Raw genomic sequence first — 21,158 nt, 5'->3', positions numbered from 1 at the left:
TTTTTGTGTTACAGGTTTTAAAGAACTACTATTATGTGCATCTGTGTTTAAGGTTGTATTATCTCCTTGGTGCCTTCACTGATTACTATGAAATGCTTTTCTTTATGTCTAGTAATATTCTGTCTTAAAACCGAGTTTTCTGAGGTTAGTACAGCCATATCCTTTTCTGTATTTAGTGTGTTCATGGAATATCTTTCCCATCCTTTACATTTAACTATTTTTCTTTATATTTAAAGTATTTTTTAAATGTTTAATGTGATTACACATACACACTCACACATAAATATATACATATATATGTATATATACACATATATATGCCTTAAATTTTTCTCTTTTAACAAAATGTAAGTGTACAATCAGTGACATCAATAATATTCACAATGTTGTGTAAACCACCATCTCTACCTAGTTCCAAAAGATTTCACTTTAAAGTGAAACTCTACTCATTTAAGGAGCCTTTCCTTTATTGTCCCCCTCTCCCTATTGCCTTGGCAAAGAATGATCTGTGTGCTGTTTATTCTGGATATTTCATGCAAATAGAATAACAAAATATGTGATCTTTTGAGAGAAAGAGAGAGAGAGAGAGAGAATTTGTTTTTTCCTTTTGCCTATATTTTATTTTCTGGTGTTCTTCATTCCTTCCTGTAGATATACACTTCCAACTGGTATAACTTCTTTCCCACTTAAAGTATTTGTTACCATTTTTATAGGGCAGGTCTTCTTTTCTGTTTTTTTTTTAATGTTTATTCATTTTTGAGAGAGAGATACAGAAACAGAAACAGAGACAGAGACAGAGCATGAGTGGGGGAGGGGCAGAGAGAGAGGGAGACACAGAATCTGAAGCAGGATCCTGGCTGTAAGCTGTCAGCACAGAGCCTGACCTGGGATTGTGAGATCATGACCCAAACCGAAGTCAGAACTTAACCAACTGAGCCACCCAGGCGCCCCAAAGGCGGGTGTTCTAAAGATAAATTCTCTGAGCTGTTGCTTGTTTGAAAAGGCAAGGTTTTGTTTTATATATATTTTGGGTTTAATTTTTACTTCATAGTAAATTCTAGGTTGTTAGCTATTTGTGTTTTCTTTCAACACTTTGGAGTTATCATCCCACTGTCTTTTGGAAGCCATTTTTTTCTAATGATTGTTCCCCTGTGTAATGTGTCTTTTTCTTTGATAGCTGCAAAGATTTTCTCATTTTCTTTGGTTTCAGCAATTTCATTCTGAAATGCTTGAGTGTGGTTTTCTCTGTGTTTATTGCTAATTTTGTCTCATCTTTTCTGATGTGTGAAGTTTGCCTTTAATCAATTTTAGAAAACTTAGCATCATTTCTTCATAAGTTTATTCTGCCATATTGTTCACTTCTTTGCTGTTTACTTATGGGACTCCACTAAATATATTTTTTATCCACATAACAGATTCCTAGAAGCCTCTTTGTGAGGGGTAGAAGGGAGACTTATTTCTGTTTAGATTTCAATTTGAACTTTTTCCATTGCAATCTCTTCAAATTCAATGTTTATATAGTCTTCATCTCTTTAATAAAAATTTCTATCGAATTATGCATACTTTTTCATTTTTACTTTTCCTTTTAAATAGTTTAAAATATTTAATAGATATTTTACCACCTTTGTGTGATAATTCCAGTTCCAACATCTGGACTATCTCTGGGTTTGCTTCCATTGACGGATCGCTTTTTTTAACATGGGTCAAATTCCAGGGTTTTTTTCATCTCATAGTTATTTATTGCATGCCAGATGTTCTAAGTAGGGACTAAAATAAGCAATTCTTATCCCAGAAAAAGCAAAACAAATTGATTCTGGTTAAATAGATTTGGGTACTAGTCCCTACTTTATTCTTCCTTTGGAGATTAACACTGCATGTGGTTATATGTTAGGGTCTAAACCATTCCACAAACACAGCAATCTAATTATCTTCAAGCAAAGAGTTTTCCAGTATTATGTGGAAACAGAACTTGAGGAAGAAAATAGCTTGTTACATCTTGCTCAACTTATGCTTGGTATATGCTAAATCAGGTTATTGAGAGAGAAAGAAAAATAAACAAGTTTTTTTGTCATGTTTAGTACTTAAAGCCTTTGTCATTATAGATTAATTACTTCATTAAAATAAGTCTGAATAGGTAAGACGAGCAGCATAATTGATATTGTTGGAGAAGTAAATAAAGTACGCCAAAGATGGCCCACGGGGCTAAAACAAACTCTGGTCGGCTAAAACAAACTCTGGTCTCTAGCTTAGAGATCCCTCCTCCGGTTTCTTCTTCCTTTGTTTGCTGTGCGCACGAAAACCCTCATAGATATGGAGGCTGTTGGCTATAAATTACCCCCCCCCCCCACTTGCATTCAGGGCTCAGACCTTTGGAGAAACAGTGTCCTTTGAACCCGTCAGTGTTAAATCTCCAATCCACTAAGATCTCCTAGTGCCACTTGGCTTTTCCTCCAGTGTTCCAGCCTGGTTCCTAACATACTTGGTTGCCTGACCAGGAAACCCAACTTCGCTGGCCCATTGTTGCCACAGGTTTCAGGAAAACAGGGAGGCGGTGACGGAGCAAGGGATTGAAAGGGAGAAGGTGTGTCCTGCCTGAATGTGGGCAGTCTCCATCCTGGTTGCCTGGGGCTGGCCCCACTCCGTTTTTCCTGCCTGACTCAAAGAAACCTGATAGGTGAAGACCTGGACCCCATGTCAGAAACAGTAAGGCCTGGGGCCCCAAAGAAGTCAGGCCTACACAAAAGGGTGGAAGGGGGACCTGATCAATCCCCGGAGGCCTTAACAGGTCTCACAGGTAGAGAATTTTGTGGGAGGGAATGTAATAGACTCTGGTGTGTGTGTGTGTGTGTGTGTGTGTGTGTGTGTGTGTGAATGTGCGGCTCGGCCAGGCTTGCCAGTAGAGTTCGAGTTTGTGGCTCCACGGACAGGCACTCTTAAGGTCCCCAAACGCCTACAGTGTCTGAATGGGCTCTCCCGTGTCATGGTGAGCGTATAAGGTCTAGGGCGGTATCAGATCAGATTCCAATCGCAAGTCACAAAGCTGAGTCCACTATGGCCAAACCTCACCTAAAATTTCCCTCGGGAATGCGACCAGAGGAGTATCTGATTGGTCCTCTCGTCCAAAGGGATACCCTCCCTTTGTCTGTCTTTGCGACACCAAACACAAGAAAGAAATTAATAATGGGATCAAAACAGAGTAAGCCTACAATTTTAGAGGTCGCTCAAAAAATTTAAAAAGGGATTTTCAGGTGATTATGGGGTGAAAATGACACCCAGGAAGTTAAGGACCTTTTGTGAACTAGAATGGCCCATATTCAATGTAGGATGGCCCCCAGAAGGGACATTAGATGCTCAAATGGTGCAACAGGTTTGGCTAATAATAGTCACTGGGAACCCAGGCCACGCTGATCAATTTGCATACATTGACTTCTGGCTTGAAATTGCCCCAAATCCCCTGTCTTGGGTGTTATTCATCATTAGCAAACAGAGCCAGGCAAAGGTTTTAGCCACTTTATCCAGAGGCTCACCAAAGAAGCGACCCACCGCTCCTCTAATATTTAAAGGAGACGTGGAGGAAGATATTATCTTTTCACCTGCTTATGACTTGCCAAGCTCCCTGCCCGCTCCCCCTGAGCTTGACCACAGAAGGACAGGCCCACATTCGACTATAACAGGAAGCCCTCCTCTGGGGAGTCTGAGCTGGAGCCAGAAAGCCCATGAACATGACTAAAATATCATCAGTCAGCAGCACCCTGGGGAGTCTCCCGGAGTCTACTATGAAAGATTATGTGAAGCATACCGTGTATATACCCTGTTGGACTCTGAGGCACCAGAAAGTCAACAGATGGTAAATACCTCTTTTGTGGCACAGACTGCCCCAGATATCAGAAGAAAACTCCAGAATTGGAGGGCTTTGTTGGGATGAATATCACTCAGCTGATAGAGGTCGCCAATAAAGTTTTCATGAACCAGGAAGTTGCAGCCGAAAGAGAAGCAGAGAGAAGACTAAAAAAGAAGGCCACGTTTCTCACAGCAGCACTAAAATGGGAAGACCCCAACCACCCAAAGGGGGGAAGCCCAGAGCCCCCTTAGCAAGGGACCAATGTGCATACTGCAAAGGGACACTGGAAGAATGAATGTCCGAATCAGAAGGGGCCGTCAAAACCCAGCTGATATCAGGAGGAACCTCAAGGTGAGAACCTTGTTGGTCTGGCTGGGGTAGAATTGGACTGAGGGGGACCGGGCTCTTTCTCTCTTGGCATCCATGAGCCCATGGTCGAAATGAAGGTAGGGGGCTGGACAATAACTTTCATGGTTGACACTGGGGCTGAATACTCCATTGTTACTTCCCCGGTGGCACCCTTCAGCCAAAAGATGGCAACCATACTTGGGGCTACTGGGACACGGGCGATGCAGTAACCTTCTGTCAGGCTCAACAATGTGAACTTGGGGAACACAAGGTCCTGCGTGAGTTTTTCTACTTACCTGAATGCCCGATTCCTATCCTGGGCCAGGATCTGCTCTCCAAACTTGGGGCCCAGATAACTTTTGAACCCACTGGACACACTAGCCTCCAATTAAACCCAAGGCAGAAGGAAACCCTGGTCTTGGCGATTGCCCTGCCAAGGGAAGAAGAATGGAGCCTATTCTGCGTCCAGACCTTACCCTGTAGCCCCTCAGAATTCAGGCTTACATTCCCCTCTGTATGGGCTGAAGATAACCCACCTGGACTAGCTTGGAGTTGTGCCCCTATCATTGTTGACCTGATCCCTGGAGCCCAACCTCAGAGACAAAGGCAGTACCCCCTTCCACTCAAGGCTAGAGTGGGTATACAAGTACACCTGACCAAGCTCAGAGAAGCAGGTGTTCTAATTGAGTGCCAATCAGCTTGGAATACCCTACTCTTGCCAGTCAAGAAGCCAGGAGGAGGCTACTGACCAGTACAGGATTTGAGGGCCATTAATAAAGTGACTGTTTCCTTACACCCAGTGGTTCAGAACCTGTATACTCTCCTTAACCAAATTCCGGGGTCGGCCAGATGGTTTACATGCCTTGACCTAAAGGATGCTTTCTTCTGTCTCTGCCTGGCTCCTCAAAGTCAACCATCGTTTGCCTTTGAATGGACTGAGCCCGTTACAGGGCGCCAGATGCAGCCGACCTGGACATGACTTCCCCAAGGTTTCAAAAACTCACCTACTTTTTTGGGGGAAGTGCTAGCTGCAGACCTCACCGACTTTCCAAGGGAAACCACAGGGTGTGTCCTCCTCCAATATGTAGACAACTTCTTCCTTGCCAACGACACCCAAGAAGACTGTATGAAAGGGTACCAAGGCCCCCCTGCAGCTCCTGTCCTACTCGGGGTACCAGGCCTCTTGGAAGAAGGCACAGATTTGTCAGCAGCAGGTCCAATACTTAGGTTTCCTCCCTCCAAAAGGAAAAAGAGAACTAGGACTGGAAAGGAAGAAAATTATCACCACACTGCCACAGCCCCAAACAAAATGAGGCTTGAGTGAATTTTTAGAGGCCACAGGGTTTTGTCGCATTTGGATTCCTGTATTCTCAGCCATAGAGAGGCCCCTCTGTGACCTGTTGGGAGGGCCAGACTAGGAGCCCCTCACATGGACTGAGGAGGCAAGGGCCACTTTCACAGAAATAAAGTTGGCTCTGGGACGAGCCCAGCCCTGGGTTTGCCTGACATAAAAAGGCCCTTTAACCTCTTCTTACATGAAAAGGACAAAATAGCCCTTGGAGTGCTCACTCAGAGCATGGGGCCTTGGCAATGGCCAGTGGCCTACCTGTCAAAAAAACTTGATCCTATAGCTGCAGGATGGCCACCATGCCTCAGAGAACTGGCAGCCACAGTCCTGCTCATCAAGGAGGCACACAAACTCACACTGGGACAAACGTTTAATTTTAAGGTCCCACATGCAGTCATGTCCCTCATGAGCACCCAAGGATATCATTTCCTCTCCAATTTCCAGCTGACACAATACCAAGGCCTTCTCTACAAAAACCCAAGGGACATTCTCAAAACAGTAAGAACACTAAACTCCGCCACCTTCCTTCCCACGGAGGAGGGAGAACCTGACCATGACTGTTCCCAAGTAGTGGATGAAGTCTACGCCAGCTGCCCAGACCTCCAAGACCAGTCTATAACAAGCCTGGATATCACCCTGTTCAGCAATGGGAGCAGATATTTGTAAGAGGGCAGCCGAAGAGCAGGATATGTGGTAACCACAACCACCAAAGTTCCGGAAGCCAAGGCCTTGCTAGAAGGATGGTCGGCACAACTGGCTGAACTGTATGCCTTAACCCAAGCCCTCAACCTTAGCAAGGATAAACGAGTTAACATCTACACTGATTCCCGATATGCCTTCACTACTGTGCATGTACACAGGGCCATCTATAAAGAAAGAGGCTTCCTTACTGCTGCAGGGAAAACTATGAAAAACAAGGAAGAAATACTAAAGCATCTTGAGGCCATATGGCTGCCAGACAAGGTAGCTATCCTACACCATAAAAAGACATCAGAAAGGAGACGTCTGGCCGACAAAACAGCCAGAGTGGCCACCTGTGGTGACCCAGGTGAAGTTCCTACTTACACTATGACTCTTGCACCCCAGGGGAAGCCTCCCTGCCCCTATACACAAATTAAGAAAGAAGTTGGGCCTCAACAGAAGGGGGAACACTAAGCAAAGAGGGATGGTGGGTCATACCAAATGGGCACATCTTTGTCCTGTCGTCTATGGAAAAACACCTAGTGAAGGAATATCACCAACTCACGCACCTAGGGAAAACCACACTGGAGACCTTCCTCAAAAAGAACTACTATATCAGGCATTATGCCGAGCTGTCAGTGAACAATGTGTAATGTGTGCCAAAAACAACGCTTGGTGTGCCCCACGGCCCCTGCCTGGCACACAAATCATGGGGACCACCCCTTTTATAGACTTAGAGGTGGACTTTACCGACATACAACCAAATAAAGGGTTCAGGTAACTTCTTGTAATAATCTGCACATATTCGGGATGGGTCGAAGTATTCCCAACCAGAACAGAACAGAGTTGTGAGGTGGCCAAAGCCCTTCTATGGGAGATTGTACCTCGGTTTGGTCTACCCTTAACCATACACAGTGACAACGGACCTGCATTTGTGGCAGACGTTATACAAACCCTGACAAAGTCCCTCAACATTACCTGGAAACTGCACACTGCTTACCAACTCCAGAGCTCAGGGAAAGTAGAGTGGATGAATCGCAGCCTCAAGGAAACCCTGGCTAAGTTCCACCAAGAGACTAATCTCCCATGGCCAGATTTACTACCGCTGGCTCTCCTGCGTGTCTGATGCATGCCTGGGGCACTGGGATTCTCCCCTTCTGAGTTATTATATGGGTGACCCCTCCCCCCCCCATGTTTAGGAAAACTTCCAGGAGACCTACACCAGATTGGAGACAAGGGAATAAGGGAACAGCTCCAGACCTTGGGGGCAGTCCTAAATAAGTTACAGAGATCCACCATAGAAAGGGCCCCAATTTCCTTAGGGACCCCCATTCACCCCTTTCAGCCAGGAGACTTTGTGTGGGTCAAAGATTGGAAGAGGGAACCTCTTAGACCACGGTGGACTGGGACACATACTATTATTTTAACAACTCCTATAGCTCTTTAAGTTTCAGGTATCACCCCATGGGTTCATCACTCCCGAGTTAAGAAGGACAACTCAGAAGAACCCACAACCTGGTGAAGTGACCAATATCCAGTCAACCCACTTAAACTGACCCTCAAAAGGGAAACTGGCCCCTGAGACCTCCAGCCCTGCTCCAGCCACATCCTGGAAGCTGGTTGGCTTGTGCACAGCAGAAGCCTGAGGAATCAACATGTGAATCTAGCCTAGGGGTTTGGATGCAACTCTGCCAGCCCTTGCCCCTTACTGGTGCCATAGCCTTGATCTTACTTCTTACTGTTGGGCTGATAGAGACTGCACCAACAAGCTGGACATGGGACAAAAGATATATGCTGGGTCTCACATACCTGCTCTGGATGGGAGGATTATTAAGTATTGCCTGTATATTATGATAACCTCTCTCACCTTCACAACTGCTGCTTACCCACTTTGCCCCCAGGATTGCTATATGACAATAAGGGGGTCAAGGGCGTTCAGCGCCTTCACCTCCCTCCACAAAGATTGCTACAAGGGAAAACACCCACTCTCTGTCAGTCACCCCGTGCCCCAAGGGCTAAGTATTGGACTGTAGAGATAACCCCAAATGTCAGGAACACGGGTCATAACAAGGGCCTCCAGAGAGGGAAGCGAGCTTGCTACACTTACCTTCCCCGGTGGGAGATCTCAGACAGGGGAGGGGGTGGAAAACAGGGCCCTTCAGAAAGTTATAAAGGATATTCTCTCTCTGCCCCTCCCCCGTTCATGCTCTGTCTCTCTCTGTCCAAAAAAAAAAAAAAAAAAAAAAAAAAACGTTGAAAAAAGAAAAAAAAAAAAGGGGCGCCTGGGTGGCGCAGTCGGTTATGCGTCCGACTTCAGCCAGGTCACGATCTCGCGGTCCGTGAGTTCGAGCCCCACGTCAGGCTCTGGGCTGATGGCTCAGAGCCTGGAGCCTGCTTCCGATTCTGTGTCTCCCTCTCTCTCTGCCCCTCCCCCGTTCATGCTCTGTCTCTCTCTGTCCCAAAAAAAAAAAAAAAAAAAAAGTTGAAAAAAACAGAAAGTTATAAAGGATACCCAGGATATGGTAATACAAGCCATAAAGGCGACCACCCACACCCCCCAAGCAGCCTACCAAGGTTTGAACCTTTCAGCCCTCAGTCAGATGCTTACCAATTCCCCAGTCCAGCATTGGGCCAACACTACTCTACAAATCCTACATCAAATATAATCACACCCAAACCTGCTGGATTTGGGTGCTTGCCCCTCATCAGAGGGCTTACTTAGCCACTCCCATCCCTTTGTTCTGGGAAGCTCCTGAAAATCTCAAAGCCAACACCTCTATCTTAATTGGACCCCTGGCCACTGTCGTCCATCTCACAAATGCTGACCATCTAATCTGTACAGTCCCTGAAGGTATGAATGGTACCTCTCTATGCAGAAGAAATATAACCTTAAAGAGGAATATAACCCTGTGTTAACCCCTGGGGTGTTCTATCTGTGTTCTAATTCAGCCTACCGATGCTTAGAGGCCAACTGGACTCAAATATATTATTCCGTCTTCCTAACCCCAGAGATATCCATATACACTGAAGATCAGCTCCTAAAAGCCTTTAGCCCCAAGTCCTAGGCTAAACGGGCTGTCCTGCTACCCATAATGATAGGAGCAGGAATTGTGACAGGAATAGGAACCGGAATAGGGGGCATAGGTTCATCTGTTGGACTGTACCATAGACTATGTCAAGAGATAAATGAAGACATGGAATGGGTGGCAGATTCTCTGGTAACCTTACAAAACCAAATAAACTCTCTGGCGGCGGTGACCCTCCAAAACAGGCGAATCCTTGACCTCCTCACTTCAGAAAAAGGAGGGACTTGCATCTTTCCGGGGGAGGAATACTGCTATTTCGTAAACCAGTCAGGAATAGTTACAACTAAGGTTAAGGAACTCAGGGAAAGAATTCAACATAGACAACAGGAAAGTATCAATCAATGGAAAGGATGGGATCTCACAGATTGGGTGTCCTGGCTTCCTGCCCTGGCGGGGCCCCTCCTCTTCATAATATTACTGGTATCTATCGGCCCTTGTATACTGAATGCTGTGGTACATTTTATTGAAAACACTGTTGTTCACCAAACTACTGTACGTATCTTAGTCCTCCGAGAGTATCAGCCTGTAAAACTGAAAGGTGATGCCTACTAAAAGTTTTTTAAAAGGCATCAAAGGGGGGAATGTTGGAGAAGTAAATAAAGTACGCCAAAGATGGCCCACGGGGCTAAAACAAACTCTGGTCTCTAGCTTAGAGACCCCTCCTCCGGTTTCTTCTTCCTTTGTTTGCTGTGCACACAAAAACCCCCACAGATATGGAGGCTGTCGGCTATAAATTACCCTCCCCACTTGCGTTCTGGGCTCAGACCTTTGGAGAAACAGTCTCCTTTGAGCCCGCTGGTGTTAAATCTCCAATCCACCAAGATCTCCGAGTGCCACTTGGTTTTTCCTCCAGTGTTCCAGCCTGGTTCCGTAACAATATCAATAAAATAATGAGAAGTTACGTTATTTATTACTTTGATACATTAGTCATTTGCAAGGTTTTAAGTTATCACATACATGACATTTGTTTCATTTGTTTTGCCAATGGATGATTTATATTAAATTGAGTTAATTTATAAGAAAGGTATAAAATAGAGTATTTCTCCATACAACTTATATACTTTATCTAAAAATGTCACTTCCACTCAGTTCTACAACCTTCAAAAATATTAATTCACATGTATGACATTTATGTAAAAGCAAAAGTAAGTAGAAATATCTGATTGCTATCCACTTCTAAAGAATGTCCAATTAAACATAAGAGTGACAGTGACTAAAAATAATATCTTGAAGCAAGAGCCAAAAAATCTGAGTCCAGGTTTAAATTATGCCAAAGTATTACTGAAGAGATAGAAAGAACTGTGATAGTATATGTGTGCGTGTGTGTGTGTGTGCACTTTTAATAGATTTGGTTGGTATTTCATAAAGGCAGACTAAGAACTTCAAACCAGATTTTGTTGAAGAAAAATCTTAAAGAATGTCAGATATAATTTAAAATATATCTTCTAAAAGGCATCAAGAAGCTAGAAAGATAGTGAGAATCTAAGGTCACCAGAATCCAGGGCACCTGGGTGGCTCAGTCAATTAAATGTGTGTTGATTTTGGCTCAGGTCATGACTGTGAAATGGAGCCCAATAACCATTATAGGCTTTGTGCTGACTACTGACCTGCTTAAGATTCTCTGTCTCTCCCTCTGCCGTTCCCTTCTTTCTCTCACAGAAAGAAAAAAAAAATCACCAGAATCTAAGAAAGTTCAAGAATAAAGCAAGATGACCCCTCGTCATGCAGATGGAAAAGACATTGGGCTCCGTGCCTTTGTTAAAGCACTGGTATTTGGGGTTAGTAATCTGAAGCAGTAAGAGTGACCTGGAATTAAACCAGTTTTTACCAACAGTGGTCACAAGTCTGGCTCCCAAGATGCCCAGAAAATTTCAAATTCCAAGACTATTGATCACACAAATTATTTTCAAAGAGTGACAACTTTAACAGTGCAAAGAGACACTGGAAATACTTAAATTGATAGAAAGCTTTTAAAATATGTTATTGACCAATAAGTTTGCTTTTCATTATTTATGGAATACCTATTATAACATACTCCCCTCAGAAACCACTTTAAGAACATAAAATTATTATTAAATCAAAATACTGTATTATGTACATTGAAAGAAAATGGAACACACCGATTACATAAACACTTAAAATAGTGTAAATAATTTATGCTTGATACACACTCATGCAACTTAATACTCAGTCAAATAAAAATTTAATACTATATTTAGTAGTATTTTTTCAAGATTTTTCACAATATTTTCTTTAATAGTTTTAATATTTTTTAGTTAATAGCATGTTTCTTCTAAGTTGCATGTTATGGTTAAAACAAAGTTCAAACTTTTTCCAAATAATTTTCTCTTCATATAAATTTTCCTTGCAGTAAATGAAGTTTTGAATTGAGAAATCATTTTTTTTTCTAGAGCTGTCAATACTTGGTAAGCTCAGAACAAATTCAGGCAAACTGGATATTATTCTCAAATGTATTTATTTTTCATATTGAAACATTAGTTCAGCCAACATGTTTTCACAGATACCTGTATTTTTGCTTCCATTCATAAAACCCTTCTTCAATAAGTACTTTGACAAGGGGCACCTGGGTGGCTCAATCAGTTAAGCGTCAGACTTCACATCAGGTCATGATCTCACATTCCGAGGGCTTGTGCCCGGAGCCTGCTTTGGATTCTATGTCTCCTTCTCTTTCTGCCCCTCCCCTGCTCATGCTCTGTCTTTCTCTGTCTCAAAAATAAATAAATAAATAAATACTTTGACAAGACAAACTGTATCAGTGACTTATTTTTTATAATTACTGAATATTTTGCCAATTTTACAAAATTATAGTCCTTTTCAATTTGAGTTCATCAATACTAAATATATATCATCCAATTAAAATGGAATATTCATAAAAATAAATGTACAGGTTGAAATATTTGAAATATTAAATTTCAAAATTAAATTTTGTATGCTATTAAAACTCTCAACTTTTAATTTTAATTAATTCCTTGCTTTAACATAAATTTTAATGCTTTAAATGTTAACAATTTCTGATTTGCAAAGTTTAAGTACATTTCTGTCTAAATGTTCTTTAAGTTAGTAAGAACATTATTTTTTTCAAGATGCACCAGAATTTCTTTTAACATTATCTCTGCAAAAACAAATGATTTTATCCTCAGTATTGAAGTTTTAAACTGGATTTACAAAAGCATTCACAATAATGTTGGACACTCCGCTTTCAACTAAAGAATTTCCAAAAATTTACTTTCTTCATGGCTACAGCTTTGTATTATAGCTTGAAGTCTGGAATTTTGATGCCTCCAGCTTTTTTTTTTTTTTCAAGATTGCTTTTGCTTTTCAGAATCTTTTGTGGTTCCATACAAATTTTAGAATTGTTTGTTCTAGCTCTGTGAAAAATGCTGGTAATATATTGACAGGAATTGCAATGAATGTGTAGATTGCTTTGGGTAGTATCGATATTTTAACAATGTTTGTTCTTCCAATCCATGAGCATGGCGTGTTTTTCCATTTCTTTGTGTCTTCTTCAAAAACACTACATTTGTTTCATAAATGTTGTATAGTTTTTGGAGTACAGATATTTTATTTCTTGGGTTAGGATTATTCCTAGGCATTTTTTGTGTTTTTGGTGCAATTTTAAATGAGATCAATTCTTTGATTTCTCTTTCTGCTGCTTCATTATAGTGTATAGAGATGCAACAGAGTTCTGTATGTTGATTTTGTAACTTGCAATTTTACTGAATTTGTGTTATCAGTTCTAGGACTTTTTTGGTGACATCTTTCAGGTTTTCTACATAGAGTATCATGTCATCTGTTGGGTGAGAAAATCAAACTATTATTGGAATTTACTAACTTTCTATCTGAAACCTCTTGAAGACACTGATATCAAAGAATAGCAAGGAAAAAAGGATTTGTTGGTTCTTTAAAGTAAACTATGCTCTTAATTTTGAGATTCGAATATATGGTGGGTTTAATGTTACCCTATGAATATTTTTGTTTAAAATAAATTTGTTTGACATATAAATATAATTTATACATCTCACCCATAAATGTATTCAAATACATTTGAATACATACAATGTAGCTAAATAATGAAAAGTTTAGTTAATGAGCCAGTTTTTCACATATATGTTTAATTTTTTAAATTTCAAGTTGACTGTTGTAGTATCAAAACATATGTGGATTCTAAACACTAGTCAATATTAGTTTGTTGTAAAATATTTACAAGTTGGGACAGGTCAGGGAAAGAGTAAAACAACAAAAAACACAGAGTATACTTTTTATGAAAAATATAATTTGAAGAGGAAGTAAGTTGTCAGTTGCCTGTTTTTGTTGTTGTTGTTGTTGTTGTTTGTTTGTTTGCTTTCCCTAGGATTTTACAGTTTCCCGAAATGCAGAATTCTGAAGCTGCTGTAATATATACCCAGTAATGGTAAACTGAAGAACATCCACTGAGTAAAATTCATCAGGCACCAGCTCGTTAAACAGCAAGGCCTTTGGGTTGCTGAGACTGGGAGATGTTTAATGGCTGAACATAGGAGAGTTAAATGGGCCCAAACAGGAAGAGAAATATTTTCAGGAAATTACTTTTCACACAAATTGGGGTAAAATTGCTTCTCCTATGCCCAGAGGGCACAGAGAATGCTGAGGGGATCAGAAATAATGCAGCCAAAACTGAAAAGACAGATTGACTAAGATGAAGAGACAATTTTGTAATTCTATTAAAGTTGGCCTTCAGAATTTCAAAGAAAATACTGAAGAAAAGCCAAGCCTTCTATAGACACCATCTGAATGAGACCCAGTATGTAAAGACTTCCTTAAAAGATTTTCAGCAACTGCATAGGCAAAGAACTTGCAACTTGCTGCCTTTAGTGAAGAAGCCTAAGAGCAAGAACCTTGTATCCCAGGGCCAGCTGCCATGGAAAGTGCAGAACCAGAAAGCAAATCTTAGAAGAGTGCCGCAAACTAAAGCAGAATCATTCTCTTAAACTAAAGTTACTCATTCTTTTTCTGCTTAATAGTATCACCTGAGAAATTTTTTATAAGTGATCATAATCAAGCCTCACCTAACACAAAATTATAATTTCCAGATGATTCTAATGGGCACTGGGTTTAGTGCCCCTGAAGGACTAGCATTTATCATTAAATTATTATTTTAAGTTAAATCTGGATAGTTATATCAGACCACACTTTATAGTCATTACTGCCTAATGTATATAATTGGTAAATCCCAGGTTACAAAAGCACCAAAAACATACCTATAATCTTAAAAAAAATGGGATTTATTAACTTAGTCATCAAGAACATCACATTCTATGGAGAAGCCTGGAGCTTCTCAGGAAGAGACACCTACTAAAGGCTTGCAATGGTGTTTGAGATTGTCCTGGGTTTTTTGAGAGAGGGCTTAATAGAAGTAGGATGTGTTCTGAATTAGGTGCTGTCAGGAAGCAGTGGCAATTTGATGACCGAGTTTAATCATTTTTATCTAGAAGATAGAAGAAGAATTGAAAGTACGATGTGTGTCATTTGTAAGTATAAGGAGCCCCTCAGTGAGCGAAGAGAAAGGAGTATATTGGATTATTTTTGTGGTGGCACAGTGTCCTTTTCTTTGGCTTATGTTTAGAAATGAGGCCAGATTGATCCTGTTTTTGAATGTGTCCAAATATTTTTGACATTCTGTGAAATTTTTGTTATGTTAAATTCAGTAGGGAACACTACAGTCCAATTTTGAGCTGTCAGCTTCTAGCACCTTTTAACCTCATATGCTTATATAATAAAATAAGTACGTCATTTTATTTGAGGGTGTGTTCAGTCATCCACAAGAAACCTTGCAATGTCTCTATAAAGTTTAGTATTTAAAAAATACATTCTCTATGGTCTATGTACATATAGACATGGATGGATAGACTCTGATGTGGAACATTGATGAATAAGAAAACAGGATCCCTCACAGAAAGCTTTAACATGATCTATTTTCTCTAGTATGATAGAGCTTGTTAAGTTTTATTTTCACTGAGTACAACATTTGACATTACTTTTTCCTTTCAATTTCACAACAAATCCTAAGCTGAACAGTTTTCTACTGACTGTATGTATGTATAAATGGGGAATATGAGAGGTGTTTATATATGTATTTGCATAAAAGAGAAAAATATTTGATCTTTATCATTACTAGGCTGTGATAATCTGGTTCCAGGAGGGTAGGATTTCTAATATAAATTCCAGGAGAAAAAAGGAAGTACTCATTTAAAACTATATCAAGATTGACTTCATGAAAAACAAAAACAAACAAACAAAAACAAAAACAAAAAACAAGTGAAGAGACAAAGGAAGAACATACCTACTTCTTGAGATCAACTAATCAATGCATTAGAGATGAGAATAGTGCTAACAATTCATTCTGCATGTGATCTGTGGACACTTTTTCTGGGAAGTTAAGATGCTTTTTAAATATCATAGGGAAGCATTCAACCCCAAACATCAACATAAATAGTACGTATAAAATAATATGAAAAAGGCAGTTCCCTATGATATAGGAAAAGTGCCATTAAAATGACAAAATAATGAAAGAAGAAAGCAGGGTACAGTGGTTTTTCAAGCAGAAGATTTAGCATATAGAAACAAGGCAGTGTGAAAAATAATTCTGCATGAGGAATATTACAAGCAGCTTGGAAAAGAGCACTGTGAAATTAAATCTGGAAAGGTATTCTTGTGAATTCTTGCAAAAAAAAAGTCTATAGCCTTTAAAAAAATTAGTAACAACATTCTGAAATTAACATCAAGGAATGTCAAGGCCATTTAGTATTTGCAATTTTTCTACACTAGCCATTGTAGTAGGAATTGCAGAGTCGTAAAATAGAAGGAAGGGAACTTTTTAAATCCAGAGACCACTGCAATAATCTAGAGGAAGAATGATTGGGTCTAAATGTAAGGGAGAAGCCAAAGAAATAGGGAGGATGGGATGGAAAGGAGAAATGTTAATGAAGTGAAATAAAAATGCTTTGTGTGTTATTAGAAGGAGGGTGTTAGATTACTCTGTTGTTTCTGATTTGCATGTCAAAGGAGAAGGGTGTCATTAAGATTGGAGACACAGAAGGTGGTGCAAGATCAAAAGTGGGGAGAATGATAATGAAGTGAGTAGATTAGATCGGAACTCTGAAGAGAGCTCAGTGGAAATGCAATTTGGGAATTCTGTGGTAGCTACAGGAGCAAAAATACCCTGGAGGGAGAAAATAAGAGAATTAGTAAAGGGAAAAGGTTACCAATGTTAAGAAAGAGGAGCAAACATAAGCGATGAAGCAGAGATGGTCATGGAGGTGAGAAAACAAACATTGGTGCTGAGAAACCAAGGAAAGAGATGCTCAAAAGCTGAGGGGGCTCCACAGACTGAATGGGGCAGGCAGCAATTGCAGTTAGCTTTCTCATGGATGTTGCCATTGAAAGATTATTTTACATCTTTTCCAGTATATTTTAGTGGAATATAGAACTGAAAACCAGATTGCAGTGGGTGGAAAGAGCAAATATGATGTGAGGAACATAAGACAGGAAATATGCTCTCATATTAAAAAAATCACACACATACACCATAAAACTTGTTCTCTGGAAAGGAAAACTAGGGTGACATAGTGAGGGAAAGTTAGGTTGGAGAAAGAATATATCTTTTTATCGTTGCAGTACAAAAAAGGTTTTATTTTTTTTATTCATCAATAAGATAAATATTTTTGACTATCTAGTATGTACCAAGTACTATATAAAATTGAAATTATACTATATATGATATTGTAATGTGGCATTTTTCTCTTAAAATTCAGGGTTATCATCCTATGTGATTTAATAAGGATTGGAGATATTGTAAACAGATACAGATAATAGATATAGATTTGTTATATATTAGTGTTTTATAATACAGTTATATAGGTATTTTATATACCTAGGATGTTTCAAATTTAACAAAATTTAATTAGAATCCTTGTACATGTCCTTGAGTAGACAACTAAAATTAGTCACTTGCTGAAGGGTGCATGGATTTTTTTCTTAAAAAAAAATTCTAGGGAGTCATTTTACATTGACTCATCCCACAGCATCTACAAGGCATACCAATCTGCACTGGTTTTCTGGGTCTTAATGCCGAGTTGCTAAGCAGAATTCCTTGCCCTGATGCATGGAGAAGCTTTTATAGCTTTCAATCCTTATCAAAACATCAGCATATTGGGGCGCCTGGGTGGCTCAATCATTTAAGCAGCTGACTTTTGATTTCAGCTAAGGTCATAATCTCACGGTTTGTGGGTTCTAGCCCTGCATCAGTTTTTTGAACTGTATATATGGACCCTGCTTGGGATTCTCTCTCTCCCTCTCTCTGCCCCTCCCCCATTCATTCTCTCTCTCTCTCTCTCTCTTTCTCTCTCTCTCACTATTTCTCTCTCAAAATAAATAGGTAAACATTTAAAAAATCAGCAGCATATCAAGACACCAACTGAATCAGTTATAGCAATTCACGTACCAAGCAGGATTATACTAAGCGTAGTAGTTTTCCCCTTACATTGTACGGGAGATATGTCAACAAACCACTGGTCCCTCACACATTTCACTGAGGAAATAAGCCTTTGTATTTTTATGGGGTTTCCATCCCATACTTCGGCACACATAAATCTCAGACATCCAGATTGTCTATTACTCTCGGCACTTGGAGACATGTCAGCCTAAGGTCATCACTCCAAAAGGCCAGCAACATGTCTTGTTGCAGGATCAGATGGAAAAACTCTGAGGCCTAAATCATAGCAGAAAAGGATTGATATAAATAAACCTGAGGCAAGAGCATCCATTTCCCTGAGTGTGCTGGGATCTGACTCCACAAATTTGGGAAAATGAGGTCAGTCATGGGTGAGGCCCAAATTCAACTGGCTTCACCTCACTGGGTAACTTCCTCAGGTGAGATGTTCAAAAAAAGCATTAACAGATTTGATGTAAAAGCGAGAGCAATTGGTCCAGCTATCAGGGAGACTCAATTCGCCCAGGTCTCCCTTGTTCATATCACATATTTCCATTTCATATATCATGATTTTTCCTACTATCAGTGACCTAATGTTTTCTGTTCAGTGACCTCAGATTTTGCATAATTGTCTTGACAATGCTGTGGATTCTATTTATGCAATTAATTGTGACCAAACATTCATTTGATTTAGTTATATTAGCTCTGGTGCTGCCCGGTATGGACTCTTTTAGCACTGAACTAGATAGTTCCTAAGCCTCCTTCTGCTTTTCCAATGGAGTGCAGGTAGGTGAACAAGTCATGCTCACTTAACTCTACCACACTCTGGAGGATCTGCCTAAACATCTCAATATTTGAAACCATCATGTCTTCATAGAGCATCCATCAGTAAAAGCAGAGATTTACCCAAACCATCCCAGCTTATTTTAATGCAGCAATTTTTGATAATTATTCATCATTTCTTAAAGTCATGCAAATTCTAAAACCAGATAGAATACCAGATAAATAGGCATAAAACTGGCTTTCTCCAGGCAAACCAGACATGCAGGTACACTATCAAGTTCATCCAGAATTGTTAATGCCTCCAAGCTCCTGGGCAGGAACAAATGAAAAGCATCTGTGAAACAAGATAAAATCCTGGGGTTCAATTTTTTCTACACATAATTTTTCAAATACCTGAAGAGATAAGACATACTGAGAAAAAACTAGCAGAAACAAAAACCAACAGAAAAAGGTCCATAGGCACCTCAGGTAATGGAATTAGAAAACACAGATTATAAAATAACTAAGCCAAGTCTGAAAATTTTTCTCAGGAAAGTGAAAACAATAAAAATTGACCTAGCTGATTAAAAATCAAACACTTTCATAAATCAGAAAAAAAATAGACAAGATTTAGAACAACATGGATAAATTTAATAGAATTTAATTATATTTTCTTTCAACCATTAAACTATTCGACCATCCTTTGGCATCCAAAAAGCTGATGTAATCTGTAATTGTAATTTCTTTGTGTTTAGTATCCCCATTTAGCATCTCTTTTCAGTTTATTTTTGATATTCTGCAGTAACACAAAAATTTGTGTTTTTTCAAATTTAGGACTATATCATCCATTCTGAAAAATTATCAGCCATATTCACTTTGGTTTTTGGTTTGTTTGTTTGTTTTTAAAGAGGGAGAGAGAGAGAGAGCAAATCTCGGAAGAGTAGGGGGAGAGGGAGAGAGAGAACATTAAGCAGGCTCTCTGCTCAGTGCAGAGATGACAGCTGGGCTCCACCTCACTACCACAGCCGAAATCCTGGCCCAGGCGCTCAGCCATAGTCACTTCTAGTATCATCTTACCTTCATTTTTTCTATTGTGTCCTAATACAACTCATTGTAGATTAATACAGGACCTTATCCTACACTCAATTACCATTATTTTATCTTTTGTAACAAATTTTTGATAAAAACAATACATAACAATAATGGCTATCATTATTGTACATTAAAAATATACCAAGGACTGTGTAAGCATTTTACATTTAACTCTTGAGAATCATATTGGAATCTATATGTTAGCTCTTATGCCACCTTTGGGTGGTTTCTGTTTTTCAGTTTTGCATACAATTTACCCCATCCAAGTTTAATACTTATTTCAATTGTTAGAGTTTTTATGACTGTTTTGCTTCTTTTCAAATTCTTTTCAAAATCCTTTTCAAAATGCTCTATTAGTGCTTCATCAATTCCATTGTTTAATATATCTTTCTGAACACATGAATACACATATTTTAAAGCATCTCTCATGTTACTATATTACCTGTTTCTTGAGTGTCACGTCTCATATTTGATTTATCTACAGATTCTTTCTCACTGAGTTTGGTTCTTTTTTTTTTTTTTTCTTTTCTTTTTTTTTTTTTTTTGCTTTGTAACTTAAAATTCTGAAGTAATCTTCAGCAGGTTTTCTTATCTATGAGATTCTCTTTGCCCTCTGAGACATGTATTGACATAGATTTACATACAGAAATGAGAGAAGTTTTGAGATTTTTTTGCCTGAAATACCACTCTACTGTGATATCACGTGCTTAACTAATTATGTACAACATGTCAATATCTTAAGTTACCTGAATAACACACTTAATGTGGATATGGATCCATACCAGCACAGGGCATAGCTTGAGTTTCTCATTACTTCTCAGTGATGCTTTACCACACATATAACCCAGGCCCAAGTTACTCACTTCCTTGACAGATCACTAGGCCAAGGGCTGCAGTTATTTTAAACGATCTTACATGAAATGACCTGCCCTTTCTTGGAGTTTCAGCTCCAAAGTACAAAGAAGATTTTGGCTCAGCATCCTATCTCATTTATTAGCCAAAGCCCTGCCCAAAGGTAGTAACCCATTTCAATACTCCCTAAAACTTTGTGGTTCCACTTTCTGCTCTATAATGGCACTCTTTCCTTCTTTATTTCCAATATGTGAAAATTCCCTTTTTGCTGGAGAACTGAAGTACACATTTAAGTATCCTGTTGGGGGTGCCTGGGTCAAGAGCGACTGACTGACTCTTGATTTCTCCTCGGTCATGATCTCACAGTTCCTGAGTTCAAGCCCTGCATCTGGCTCTGTGCTGACAGCGTGGAGCCTGCTTCGGATTCCCTCTCTCTTTCTCTGTTTCTCCCCTTCTTGTGGTCTTTCTCTCTCTCTCTCAAAATAAGTAAATAAACAAAAAAATTTTAATTAAAAAATAAAATAAAATAAATATCCTGTTGTATTTCATATTGATTTCAATGTGTTTGGAGTGATGATGAGAAATGTCTTCAGTCCTCTTTTCCAGAGGATGAACCTGCTGAATGGAATGCTAGAAAGACAGTTCACTATTTTGTCCTTT

Source organism: Prionailurus viverrinus, chromosome B2 (genome assembly GCF_022837055.1).
Source record: "Prionailurus viverrinus isolate Anna chromosome B2, UM_Priviv_1.0, whole genome shotgun sequence".
Lineage (NCBI taxonomy): Eukaryota > Metazoa > Chordata > Mammalia > Carnivora > Felidae > Prionailurus > Prionailurus viverrinus.
Note: the sequence above shows the minus strand (reverse complement) of the source record.